Source organism: Cupressus sempervirens, chromosome 5, assembly GCF_028749045.1.
Source record: "Cupressus sempervirens isolate cs-2001-9-10 chromosome 5, ASM2874904v1, whole genome shotgun sequence".
Classification (NCBI taxonomy): domain Eukaryota; kingdom Viridiplantae; phylum Streptophyta; class Pinopsida; order Cupressales; family Cupressaceae; genus Cupressus; species Cupressus sempervirens.
The window spans coordinates 85,660,480-85,675,921 of record NC_143122.1 but is presented as its reverse complement, the minus strand read 5'-3'; positions in this window follow the sequence as shown (position 1 = coordinate 85,675,921).

Genomic DNA, 15,442 nt, shown 5'->3' with positions numbered 1-15,442 from the left:
AGGCTTAAGGATCAACAAACAATAGCATGAGATTCTAAGGTATGAAAGAGTAGGGAGTGACCCTCCTTTTAAAAAAGAAAGGATGGAAAAGATTAAAAAGAAATATCTATAATGGAGAATGAGTTTCATGCCAACTTTGGTGCACAGGATTCTCAAGAGGAAAAAAATGGATGCGGTTAAGAGGAAAAATATGAGTGAAGAAGAATAAGAGGGGAAAATGATTCCATTTCCTTGGAAAGTGTACATTCAAGATGTAGAAAAAGGTCTTTTCCTTTATTTTTAAAATATTAAATTTCATTTTCACATGCGCACATAGGATAAAGGAGGTTTTATTTAAATAAATGGGAGAAATTTCTTCTAATTAAATTAATACTTAGGATAAGGTGGTCAAACCATAGGTCAAAATTGACTTAACAATAAAATGATGATTTGATTAAAGATAAGTGATTGATAAATTATTCATAAAATATATTTATTAAAGGGGTATTATGGTATAGATGCTCATTTTTGGGTGAATAAATTTTATCCTCTTTGACTAATGTGTGAGTGATCTGGGAACACATTGAGTCAAAGAATGATTATGAAAAGATAATTGATAAAGATATGACTTTGAACCTGATTGAATGAAGCACAAAAGGATGAATCAATAAACATAATGATGAGATGAGCACTCATATGTCTAGATAATATCAATACCCGTAACAATAAGATATGAATAAATATATCGAAGATAGATAGATCAAGAGTCAGTTAACATTATGGTCAAGTTTTTTTATTAGTGACTCACACTTAGTCAAATGGTTAGTAGCTACCAAGCTTATCTTGTAGTTTATAGTGTTAACTAAGTAATTAAGGTTCTACTAAGTTCTACAATTGCTACTGAGTTCTAGAATCAATTTATTCAATTCATATTGAGTAGTATCTAACAAGTTGATGAGTATCAGTGCAAACCAAGAATCATAGTATTTACCAAGTTTCATAGTGCAAACTGTGGTCTCTAGTATTTGGTGAGTTCACAATATCAGTGATGTGAATCAAGTGTCGACTAAGCTAGGAAGTATCAACCAAGTGATTCAATTTATATTGAGCTTGTAGTGCTAGTGTTGACTGAGTCTTGTAGTGTCAACCAAGTGATTCAGTTTAGATGTCAAGTTTTGTAGTATTCATCGAGTCACCAGTGTTGACTGAGTTCACACTACTTGGAAGTGATTAGTATGAACTTAGCTTCTATTTCTATTAAGAGCATGATGATGCCGAGTATCATAACCTCACTGGGTGTTTCTTAAGAACTTGAGTACTAGTAGTTGAGTTGACTTTGTGAATTTTGGCAAAACTTGTATTGTAGCTAACTTTGATGAATTGCAATTTGGATTGGTATATATATAATGTATTGTATCACATCCAAATAGGAAAATAGAAGAACATATAGTGTGAATTAAGAGGGATACAAGTAGTATAAGGTGCATCAAAGATTTATCTATTATAGCAAGGTGATCATTACACTCCAAAGGAATCTCAACTAGAAAATTAGAGTTGTAGATCAAAGATTAGCCACTATATCATCCTAATAGCTAGAATAGTTAAAACCGTTCACAAGGTAGACTTAATAGTCTTTTGAAAATCTCTTTACTAAGTGCATACTTCATTGTGTATTTTGAAAATCCTTTAGCAAGGTGGACCTTGAAATCCTTATTGCTCCTAATAGGGTAGATCATCAAAAGTGATCATTTGTAAGCCTTAACTATAGCACTAAAGCTTGTGGGTATCATCCCCACCCTAGTTTTAATTTCTATTTGGAAGGTTTCTAGGTCACCATATCTTGTGTCAAAGTGTTATGAATTTTATAATGCTCTTAATTTTTCATGCATGTAATTAGATCAGAGAATATATGAATGATTAATTGGTGAAATGAGAATAAGTTTTATTGGTTCTTGATTCACCCCTCCCCTCTTAGTAACCTAGCCTATCTGATATTTCCAATAATTGGTATCAAATCTTTGTTGTTATCAAAGAGGGATTTTAATAGCTTGAGCAAAGATCAAAGGAAATGGAGTTATTCAAGCTATATAAGGCCATTGACAATGAAAATCTAGATTTGGAATTAGCTATTGGGCAACTTAAGAAAGAAAAGGAGCAACTCTCTCAATCTTTGGAAAGAAGAAAAGGTCTTGTAATACAAATAAATGAAAAATTCTACACTAAAGAAAGAATTAAATATATCTATCTAGAAAGAAATTCAGATGAGGCTAATGAGGCAATTAGAGACCTATTAGAAAAGAATTGTAATCTTCAAGAAGAAGTTAGAAAACTAAAAAGAGAACAAGAAATTCAGTCAATAAGATTGTGTGAAGCCATGGAAGAAAAATACAAAGCCAAAGAAGAGATAGAAGGAGAGAATAATGAAATTCAGCATGTCTCCCTTCAATAGAAAGACTTTAATGATTAGCTTACTAATGCAAATAAAAAAATCATAAATCTAAGATAAGAGAATGAAAGATTGCAAAATGGTCTAAACACTAAAAAGAAAAACAATGAGAGGATTATGAAATATCAAATAGAAATGAATTAGTTGAATGAGAAAAGTCAATATAGATAGAAATTCAAAGCATGGATAGGATACATAGAAGGAGGTGAATCATCCAAGAAAAGAGCTCAAAAGAATCAAAGACCTACTTGCAATAACTATGGTAAGTTAGGTCATACATCAAAAAGATGTTGGAGTAATGGTAAATCAAAATTCAATGGAAAGTGTTACAATTGCAATCAACATGGTCATAGAGCTAATGAATGCAAAGAGAAAGCTAAATTTGAAGGTAAATGTCACAAATGCAAGAAGCATGGGCACAAATCTTCTTAATGAAAAACTAAGATATTGAACCTAGCAGTATAGATTGTGAAAGCTATATTTAGTTGGGACTACAACACATGGTGTAGATGCCACTATTATGAAGAATTTGGGTATATTAGAGCAAATTGTGTGAAACATCACATGAGGAGAAGAGACACCACTAGAAGATGTTTTATTTTAATAGAAGTTGTACATCTTGCCAAGAACTATATGAACATTGCAAGGATTGAAGATAAAAAGAAAACCAAAGCTAACATTATCAGAAAGCAAATATGGTGACAATGGATTCTAAAATATTCTAAGAATGCAAGTTTCAGCCATGAAGCACATGTCACTCAAGAATTGGGTGACTCAAGAATTTCAACTTGATCTCCCATAGGGTGTTTAGAATTGTGTCTCAACCTTGCAATCTTTTTTTGGAAAACTCTAAATTTTTTTTAGAAAATTCAAGAATTTGTTTGTGGAAGTTTTCCACATGTTTATAAGTTAAAAAAAGGTGTATGAGTTGTTAAAAATGTGTCTAGTCTCTATAAAAGTGTAGAAGGTCTATTTTAAGAGTGTAAACAACTCATTGTATGAATTTTATGGGGGTATAAACTAGAGGATAGAATTATGGACGAAAATGGTATTCTTGGAGTTACAAATGAAAGGTGGGTAACATGTGGCATGGATTTTTTTCCCATGGTTTTGGGGCATGGTTTTGTAAAAAATACAAATGGTTTCCAAGTGAAAAAACACTATAAAAGAAGGGCTTGGGGAGGTTTTTTAATCATTAAGTTCAATTTGCAGGACTAGTGCTAGAAGGAGTCTCTCTAAGTTTAAGTCTAACTTTGAGTTGTGGTGTTACACTCTTGTAATAACTTGCATTGCAAGTGTATTTTAATCTTCCATATTTGAGAATACATTGTGCAGGTTTTGGAGGGTGAGGTTTTTCTCCCATAAGAGTTTCCGCATGGTAATCATTGTTGTTAGATTTTTAAGTGACTCTACAACACCCTAGGATCAAATGAAAGACCAAGACAACTTCCACAAGAGATTGGAAAGAAAATTGTATGAAGATGCAAGAATAGTATTATTGATAATGGGCTTGATTGAAATCCAATGGATTGATTTTAAATGTACATAACAAGCCTCCTTATATAGGAGAGGTGATAAGAGACAATGATAAGGAGAAGATAAGCTATCACCCACACAAGGTGGAATCACATGTCCATGAAAGGTGGATCATCATCCATTATGCAATGAAGTATGTGTGATGATGAGGATGATAATGTGATATGTGCACTAAAGGTGGAATGAGATAACAAGTATGACCACCTAGAGTGGAGTTCTCCTACACCATGTGTTTAATTAAGGTGCAAACTCCTAAGTGTCTCAATCAAAAACTACTATGTAATTCATTATCCTAATTAAGCTTAAGTAAGTGTAATTAGTGAATATTTAATTACACCAACACCCCCCTTAAGTGCAACTTGGGGGAATGCACTTAAACTCACAATGAAAGATGGGTCCCAACTACTAGGCCATTTTAGGTACTTATGTACAATATGCAATGCAATACATGAAATGTAATCAATCATAAAGTGGAGAAAGAGAGATGAAAACAAGATGCATGGATGGATGGAGTACTGAAGACCCCCAAAAAATTGCATACATCATGTATATACAAAAAATGACACCCCCCACCCTAGGAAGGAAATAAGGAGACATGATATCCCCCCCATAATGAAGAAGCTCCGATGTAGATAAAGAGTACCTACAAGAAAAATATAATCTAATGCCTACAAGAAACATGTTTCTCCTTTGGAAGAGATAAATATATCAAAAGATGAAGAAGCCACTCCATGTAAAAAGTGAGGAAGGAGGAAGAAAGTCTCCATGTATACATCTCTGAAGATTGAATAGGTATCTCCAAGCTCAAATATTTTATCACACCATCAAGTTGACCTATGAGATGTGAAAAAACAAGAGAACATGAAGAGTTGGGAAATCCAATCTCCAAAGAAGGTGAAGACAAACCTCCTTAGATGTATTAACTAAATTTGCATTATGAGAATCATCTAAAAGAGCATCCAAAAATTCATCCCACACTGCAAGATCTGAAGCATAAAGATCATCCTACTAAATAGTAGAGCTCATGTCTAAAGAAGAAAGAGGTGGAGGAGTACGAAGTTCAACACTTATCTCAAGAATAAAATGATTCAAGTGTCCCCTATTCTCCTCACATGAATTATTCACTGCTGATAAAGGGTTAGATACATCATGAATATCATCATCATTATGAACAAAATATGCAAAAGAATACAAGCATGATGTATTATCAATAACTTCCATAGCTATGACATCTTTAGTCTCCATGTCCCTAATATAGCCATAATCAAGAGTGAACTCAAAAATTTTACCTTGTGCCCCATGAGTAATTTGGTAAATGGAAATGATATTTGTGGTCAAGGATGGTACACAAAGAACATCATTAAATATACCCTATCCCATAGGAATAGAACCTTTCCCACAAACCTTCATGTATGTTTTATTACCCATCAATATAGGTGGAGAAGTACAAGGCTCAATAGAAGAAAACATATCCATAGAAGATGCCATATGATGTGATGCACCTAAATCAAGAAGCCATTTACCTTGCTTAGGATGTGTGGAAGTAATGAGTGCTTGTCCTTTGCCTCTAGATGATGATGTAGATGTAGTAGCTACTTGATATTGAGAAGAGGGAGAAGCCACTAATGAAGGAAATTGGATGCTATGTTTTTGAAGAATGTGAGTAAGCTCATCAATCTTCTTATGGAAACATTTATTCTCATCATGTCCTAACTTTTTGCAATAAGCACATTTATCTCTCTTTCTTCTAGATGATTCAATATTATGTTCTAAAGGAGAGTCATCACCTTCGTCATATTTCTTAGGATCCTTGTGTTGTTTGTTTCCCTTTCCTTTGAGAGCCTTTGGAGATGAGTCATTTGCAACCAATGCTTGATGCTTTAAAGGCTTCAATTGACCCATGTGTGCTAACTTTTCTTTTTCCCTTATGAGTTGAGCTAAAAATTCATCAAGAGAAGACATTTTGTATGCACTACCAAGAGCATCCATAGTAGCATAGAATGTGGAAACAAAGATTGAATATTTAGGACCTAGCTTGAAAAGAATGGATAATATCAATTTCTCATGATCTTTAGTAATGCCACAATTAGAAATCTCTAATCTAATAGAATTGAAATTAGAGAAAAAGTGTTGAGGATTATCAAAATCACATAGACTTAGACCTATAAGCTCAGTCTCCAATTTTAATTTTCTGATTCTTCTAGGTTTACCAAAGATTCCATCCAATGTAGTCCAAACATCATGAGGATGTGTGCAAGATGCAATATGATATAGAAAATCATTAGAGATAGTAGATCTAAGAGAGCCAAGTCCTTTATCACTTCTATCAAACCATTTCCTTCTTTTTGCAACACCTATAGTTGGTTCTAGATCCCATCCAAGAATCATTCTAAGCAATCCAATACTCATCAACTAATTAGAAACGAATTTTTTCCTTTCATGATAGTTATATGGAGTGAGTAATGGAACTTTTGAAAAATTCCATAATGAATCAAAGAATGACTGAAATCAATTGATAACTCCTTCAAATTACTAATTCAATTATAAAAATTGCAATCCAAGTATTCACTAACTGCAAATATAGCCAAAAAAGACCTATTTCTAAAAGTGATATGTCCACTCCAAATCACTAAAATCTGATTATAGATCTTAAAAGTAGAGAAAAAATCATGCACTTTCAAAAAAATTACACTTGAAAATGTTACCAGATGTGACCAAACAAAGCCTTGAAAGTTGCAAAAAATGGGATTTGTGATTTTTAGATAAATTTAGATAGAGATCCAAAATCACCTGCACCACTATGTAGATTGTGAAATTCTACCCCAAAACAAAAAAACATTCTTGCAAAAAGGAGTCCATATCAGGGAGTATTGTTGTTTGAAAATTGCCTTTGAAATATTTTTTTTGAATCATCACTGTCGTACATTCAAAAATCAAATGGCTATAGATTTGGCCTTAGATGTCCAATTTGGATGTAACAAAATTTGATTTAGGAGTTTCTGGACCTCCTCTATTTGATGCCATCCTCTGATTTGCACCAACAAGCTCTAATTTTCACTTGCAATAGAAGGTTACAAAATATGACTCCTAAGGTGTCCTCCAAATTGTGATGTCCAAATTTCCAAATGCTACACCAATAATAAGTCAAGCCAAGATTGTACTTCTTAAGAAGAGGTCTTCACACCATGAGAGATCTGATACCATGTTAGAGTTTTAGATGACTCTACAACACCCCTAGGATCAAATGAAAGACTAAGATAACTTCCACAAGAGATTGACAAGACAATTGCATGAAGATGCAAGAATCCTATTATTGATAATGATTGACATCCAATGGATTGATTTGAAATGTAAATAATAGGCCTCCTTATATAATAGAGGTGATAAGAGACAATGATAAGGAGAAAATAAGCTATCACCCACACAAGGTGGAATCACATGTCCACAAAAGGTAGATCACCATCCACTATGCAATGAAGTATGTGTAATGATCAGGATGATAATGTGATATGTGCACTAAAGGTGGAATTCTCCTACACCATGTGTTCAATTGAGGTGAAAACTCATAAGTGTCTCAATCATGAACTACTATGAAATGCATTATCCTAAGTAAGATTAATTAAGTGTAATTAGTGAATATTTAATTACACTAACAATTGTGTTATGAGTTCATTGTTATTTTGATTATGTTATTATGCATTTCTTGAGATCTCTCCAATAGTTAGTTGAATTTTCATAATTGTCCTCTCAAAGATTAGTGTAGGAAGTGATTCTACTCACCTTATCTTCCTTACAAGTGGTATTAGAGTTTGGCTAGTTTTGGTTCTATTTGTTGGGTACAGGGTTTTTTGAGCTAATCAAGGTTTGAGTGGGAGTTTGTGCACAGGTTTTTTTATTTCTATGTTGCAACATTGCAAAGATGGCATGCACATCAATGAGGATTGATGTAGAGAAGTTTTCTAGCACAAAATTTAAAATGTGGAAGTTGAAGATAGAAGATCTATTGATTGACTGGGATCTATAGGATGTAGTCAATGAAAATAAGTTGAGGTCCATAGATCCAACTTTAGCCACAGAGTATGATGTGAGAGATAGAAAAGCTAAAAGTCTCATTAGATTATGTCTTGTAGACTCTATACTAATTAATTTCCATGAAGAACCATCCATGAAGAATCTTTGGAAGAATCTAAGTGAGATCTATCAAGTGAAATCACTTGTGAACAAGATTTTATTGAGGAAGAAGTTGTATTCCTTGAGAATGGAAGAAGGTGGATAGATTTTTGAGCATCTTGAAATTTTTAATATGTTGGTGACTAATTTGACCTCAGTTGGGGTGTGAATGGATGAAGATGAAATTTGCCAAATAGTGTTATGTTCTTTAATAGACTCATGGGATAGCCTTATCATGGCCATAGGGAGCACTTTACTCATCTTGAAGATGGAGTACATTGCTGGTTCTCTACTTTCTTAAGAGATGAGAAGGAAGATCTCTCTAAAAACCAAAGAGACTTTGAGTGTTCAAGGAAGACAAAAGGAAAGAGGAAAGAATGAAAAGCAACATGGCCGTTCTAAGTCCAAGAATAAGGAGAGATAAAAATCTTGTGGTAATTCCAAGGTGATCTATTGGAATTGTTGCAAACATGGACACTTTTTAAAGGATTGCAAAGAGGAAAAGAAAAAGAAGAAGAAGCAAGATTCTGATTCTAAGTCTAAGAAGGAAGATGTAGGTTCTTTCATCACATCCTAGGATACTCGTGTAGGTGAGAATGCATGGTTGATAGACTCAGGTGCATCTTTTAACAAGGTTCCTAATAGAAATTGGTTTAGTCAATATGAAAATTTTGATGGTGGTAAGGTGCATTTGGGTGATAACTTAGTTCTTGATATTGTTGGTTGTGGAAGTATTCATTTGAATTTTTCTTATGGTAGAATTAGAAGATTTGATGGTGTCTTGCATATATTGGAACTAGAGAGGAGTTTTTATTATCTATTAGTGAACTAATAGATGTGGGTGTACATGTATAGTTTTCTGAAGTAGGTGTGAAAATGTTGAGAGGTGCTATGGTAATAGCAAGAGCAAGTAGATTCAGTACATTGTACAAACTTGATGCATGCATGGTTGAGTGGAATAGTACTTTTGATCAGATTGTGAAGAGGACCACTTTTTTGGAGAAGGAGATGGTTTCTCTTTCAATAGATGGCCATGGTTTTTGGGTACCCAAGGGTGCTCTATCTACTAAATCAAAGCTACCTATAGAGAAGACTATGTTATGGCACTAGAGACTTGGACACATAGGTGATAAAAGATCTACAAACCTTAAAGAATAAAAAACTTGTTGATGGGTTGAATAATTGCAATCTTGATTCTAAATTTTGTGAGCATTGTATCTATGGTAAAAAAAACCACATTCAATTTTACTCAAGTTCTCATATGTCCTCATGTATTTTGGATCTAATTCACTTGGATGTATTTGGTCTAGTTGATGTTCCATCTATTGGTAGATTAGTTTATTATGTTTATTTCATTGATGATTTTCCTAGAAGAACATGGGTTTATTTTCTTAGAAGTAAAGTTGAAATTTTTAATCATTTCAAATAATTTAAAGCAATGGTTGATTTGTATAGTAGAAAGAAGATAAAGCATTTGAGAATCAATAATGGTGATGAATATTGATCCAATGATTTTGACACATTTTATAAAGATTATGGTATTAAAAGAGAGAAGATAATTGTGTATTCTCCACAATAGAATGGTGTTGTAGAAAGAATGAATAGGACCTTGATGGAGAGGGCCAGGAGTATGCTGAGTGGAGCTAGAATGGAACAAAAGTTTTGAAGCATGGTTAGGCCACAATTCTTCATTTAGATGTCTAAGAGTTTTTGGTTGTGAGGCATATACTCATGTGCCAAAGAAAAAGCAAATAAAATTGGACAACAAAGTTGTCAAATGTATCTTCATCAGATATAGTTATGGTGTGAAAGGATACAAGCTTTGAGATCCTATTGCACAAAAGGTATTTTACTCTAAAAGTGTTATTTTTAGAGAAACTAAGCCTTCTTCTATTATAGTATAGCTACAATAGATAAAGAAAAGAAAAATGTGATTCAACTTCCTACTACACTTAAGAAAGTTGAATCGTGGCCCTTAGAAAGACAAGTTGTTAAAGAGATCTCTACAAAATCTGAATCATCAAAGGAAGAGGGAGATCCTGATCATGAACTTGAACCTAAACTAGATCTTATTTGAAGGTCTAGTAGATAGAGGAAAGCACAAAAAAGGTATGGATACTCTCCCAGAGTGATGACTAGAGGTGCATATTTTCTTTGAATGCTAATATTCATGAATTGAAATCTATAGAAGAGGCTTTTGGTATGAATGATTCAGAGTCTTGGAAGATAGCCATGGAAGAAGAGATGGCATATCTTAAGAGGAATGACACATGGGACCTTGTACCATTTCATAAAGGATGGAAACTTGTTGTTTGTGAATGTGTGTTCAAAAGGAAAATGAGTTTAGATGGAAGCACTGAGAAGTATAAAGCATGATTGGTTGCAAAAGGTTACTCCTAAGTTGCAGAAATTGATTATGTGAAATCTTTTCTCCTATAGAAAAAATGACATCCATTTGACTTTTACTTTCTATTATAACAACTTATGGTCCATAAGTTGAGTAGATGGATATGAAAACATCTTTCCTTCATAGAAATTTGGAGGAAGAAATTTATATGACACAACCAAAGCACTTTGTGGTAAAAGGTAAAAGTCATTGGGTCTGTAAATTGAAGAAATCCTTGTATGGTTTAAAAAAAAGTCCTAGGATGTGGTACCAAAATTTTGATACATATGTATTGACTTTGGGATTTGTGCGATCCAAATCTGATCACTGTATATACTACAAGATTGATGGTGATTATTTCCTAGTTATTTCCTCATATGTTGATGACATATTGTTTATTGGAAACGAAACAGATTTGATTGCATAATGAAAATCTCATTTCTCAAAAAATTTTGAAATGAAAGATCTTTGTGTACAAGGTACATTCTAGGAATGGAGATTATAAGAGATAGACAATATAGAAAGCTTTGGCTAGGCTAGAGTAAGTATATTGGTAATATTCTAAGAAGATTCAATTTGAAAATTCCAAACCATTGAGAGTTTCTATTACTATAGAAACAAATCTTTCTAGCTCATAGTGTCCTTCATCCCCATTGGAGATGGAAGAGATGAGTTGAGTACCATATCAAAGTGTTGTTGGAAGTTTTATGTATGCTATTATCTGTACAAGACTAGACATTGCCCAAGTAATGGGAGTAATTTCTAGTTAAATGTCTAATCTAGGAAGAACACTTTGGGATGTATTAAAAAGAGTTTTTAGATACTTGCAAGGTACCTTAGAGTACTCTATATATTTTTATGGAACAAGATATGAGCATTCCCTAGATATTCAAGGCTATGTGTATTCAGACTGGGCTAGTGATATTGATAGTGAAAGATCCACCAATGCATATGTGTTTATATTATTTGGTGGCGCAATCAATTAGATGAGTAGGTGATAAGGTGTGGTCACTTTTTTCACAATAGAGGTAGAGTATATTGCAGCTACTCATGCCTAGAAGGAAGCTATCTAGCTAAAGAGATTGTGTTTAGATATAGAATTCAAACAGGGTACAATGAAAATTTATAGTGACAGTCAGAGTGCAATCTGCCTAGCAAAGGACCAAACACATTGATGTACAATATCATTTTGTTAGAGATATGGTCGAGGATAGCAAGTTAAAGTTGGAAAAGGTTGAGACTTTGGTAAATGTTGTTGATACATTAACTAAGCATGTGAGGATAGAGAAGTTCAAATGGTGTTTAGAATCTATGAGCCTCTTGGCCCTTAGCAATTAAGTCCATGAAACTTTGGATCCCCTAACTCTTGCAAGGTGTTTGCCAAGTGGGAGAATGTTGAAAATTGTGTCTCAACCTTGCAAGCTTTTTCTAGAAAACTCTTTTTTTTTAAAAAGAAAATTCTAGAATTTGTTTGTGGAAGTTTTCCACATGTTTATGAGTTGGAAAAAGGTGTATGAGTTATTAAAAATGAATCTAGCCTCTAGAAAAATGTAGATGGACTATTTCTAGAGTGTAAACAACTCATTATATGACTTTTATGGGGTCTAAAGTAGCGGATAAAATTATGGATGAAAATAGCCCATGGTTTTTTAAAACCACAAATGGTTTCCAAGTAGCAAATCACTATAAAAGGAGGGCTTGGAGAGGTGTTTGAATCATCGAGTTTAGTTTGCAAGACTAGTGCTAGGAGTCTCTCTAAGTCCAAGTCTAAGTTTGAGTTGTGGTGATACACTCTTGTAAGAACTTGCATTACAAGTGTATTGTAATCTTCTAGATTTGAGAATATATGGTGTGGGTTTTGGAGGGTGGGTTTTTTCTCCCTGAAGAGTTTCCCCATGGTAATCATTGAATTATGAGTTCATTGTTATTTTGATTATGTTATTATGTATTTCTTGAGATCTCTACAATAGTTAGTTGAATTTTCATAATCGTCCTCTCAAAGATTAATATAGGAAGTGATTCTATGCACCTTAGCTTCCTTAAATAGGGATGTCTAGAACTAAGACTTTGAAGCATACATCTTACATTAGTTATATTGAGCTAGAAGGAAAGATCCATATTAGCACTCAAGATGCAAAGGGATCACCAAGTGTTTAAGGAAAATCTAGACCTTATTGAGGTAGGTCAGGTTGCAAGACCCTATCGAGCAAGGTCGGCGTACACTAAAAAATTGTGTGGAAAGTAAGCTATGAATGACTCTACTAAGAACTAAGGTCAAACCAAGTGGAAAATAGTCTATCACTAAATAAATGATCATACCAAGCATTTATGGATATTGGAAAGTGAAAATTTGTTAAAAGGAAGGGAATCAAATTCATTTATCACCATGAATTTTTGAAGAGCTATTTGCAAAGGGTGATTTTTGTACTTCTAAGCAATTTGTGCATTTGTTGTTAAATATTTTTGAGTTTTCATAAACCCTACCAAGCATGGCATCCTCAAATAGAAAAAATAAGAAAGGATTTGAGATGTTGGTTTGAGGAGTCAATTGGAAGGCACCAGACTTCAAGTTGACTCTAGAAATTATAGAAGCACTTTATCCAACTAGAGCTCGATTATAGATTCCACCAAAGGTATTACTTGTTAATTATATTTGTTCACATTTTTTCTATTTGATACAAGATATTGGAACCCTAGAGATGGATGAGACTCTAGAAAATTTATGTGTGAATGGAGCATTGAAACCCAAGCATCAACATTTAGAGAGTAAGGGTTTAACACACATTCTACATATACTCTGAGACTTTTAGATAAAATGGATAAGGTTTATCCTTAGTTATGTACACAATAGGTAGTTATGGTTGAAGTACCCTATTCAAATAATAGAGAAAATGATTCATCAAATCACAGGGCTCCCAATGTTGAATAAATAAAAGACTACCAAAATCCTAAGTCAGGTAGAACTAGAAAGAAAAACTCTTGCTAAGTGGGATAGAAGACGCATGAAGATCAGTGGTGTGACTGAAATGAAGCTAAAACTTTGAATTCATGTGATAGATCATAAGATCTATAGCTCCAATCATCTCAACATTGTGTCATGTGAGGTATTTGATCTTGCTCTCAAGTTGGTGAAGAACAACATGTCCTTTGACCTTGCCGAGCTAATGTTGAATTAATTCAACAAGAACATGGAGAGAATTAGGACTTCAAAGAACAACCTGTTTAAGTTTGGTTCACTCTTCACTTTCTTATTCTTCTTTGTGCAAATTTTTTATTCATATGGAGAAAAGTTGTACCAGTACTATATCAAATTAATGAATGCATAAGAGAGATGGGTGAGAACTTTGTGAGTATCATGGACAATTACTTTGATTCATTCAAGGAAAAGATGAATAGTAGATTCAAAATACCTAAGAAACCTATAGAAAATTACAAGGATGGTGTTTGTTTCATGGTATATTGTGGCAAAGTGTACATTCAAGTAGTCAAACCTAGAGTGGTGTGGGTTAAGCCTCTAAGCTATGAGGTTAACATTAATGACACTAAGGATATCATTGAGGCACTACTAAATGAATCTATTGATGCCAAGGCCCCATATTTTGGTACATTTGATGAAGCCAAAGCTAGAATAGAACTTGAAATTAAGCTTCCTCAAGTAGCTAGCAAAGGAAAGAAGACTATAGAAAAAATGAGGCAAGTAAGTTCTACTCTCTTATTGATAGAAGGAAAAGGAGATGATGTAGAAGATGAGGTAGAAGAAACAAAATCTAAAGAAGAAGAGCCAATCAAGAAGAAGGGTAAGGTTATATAACTAGACCTACCAAGTCAACTATTGTAGTATTCACAAGAAGAGCATCTAGATCAAGAAATAAATTGAAATTAGGTGAAGAAGATGTAGTAGAATTTTTTTCAAAGACCACCTACATTTTAGGAAAAATTAAAAGAAATTGATGCATGAGCTAGTATGAAAAACTTCAAATCTCTTAGATATGAAACCAGAAATGCATATGAGAAGAACAAAATTGAAGGCATGACAATGTCAAAATGAGGTAAATGGAAATACTCACCTGATCAACTTGCACAACAAATTCCCAATGAGATTATGGAAAGAATCAAGCCTAGATGGAAAAATCCTAGGAAAATTGCTAAATATATATTTGAATAGACTTTGAGGCAGCTCATGCCAAGTCTTAGTGATACAGAGGTGAAATAATCCATGAAGAAAAATGAAGAAAAACTCACTCTAAAATTCAACACTTGCATGATATTGGTTAATGACATTGAACATGTGGTGAGGATAGCTATAACTACATGGAAGAATGTCTACAAACTTCATCAATAGGGTGATTTTTTTGTTCATGTTAGTAACATAGATAATGAAGATGACAAGGAAGAAAAAAATAATGATGAAGAATATATAGAAATAGATGATGTAAATCTCGATGATGAGTAGCAAGAATAGGAAGCTACTGAGGAGAATTTCCTTGAGATTTAGAGTATTGAAGAAACTAACCTAGAGAAGATTGTAACAACAGTTATGGCCTCATTTTCTCACTCTTCAAGAAAAGCTTTAAGGACATTGAGTTAGAGAAAGCTTCTACCAAGTTGATTATGGCAACCACTACAACACCATCCACCCAACCAATCTCTTTACCTATTTAGCTAAGTACCATATTGACTAAATTAATTAGCAATTCATCTACCAAGTAGCCCTTCTATTTCTACGGTTGTTACTATTCTAAGTATGCATATAGTAAGAGATAGTTGAGAGCAAGCCTCAACCAAGTACTAAAGTTCCAAGAAAGGATAAGGGTAAATAAGAAGACATTGATCTTGATGAGGATATGGTTATCCTAAATTGGGATATATCTATTCTGAATCTTGATCAAATGAACATTGTAGGTGAACTATTGCAGAAGAAAACT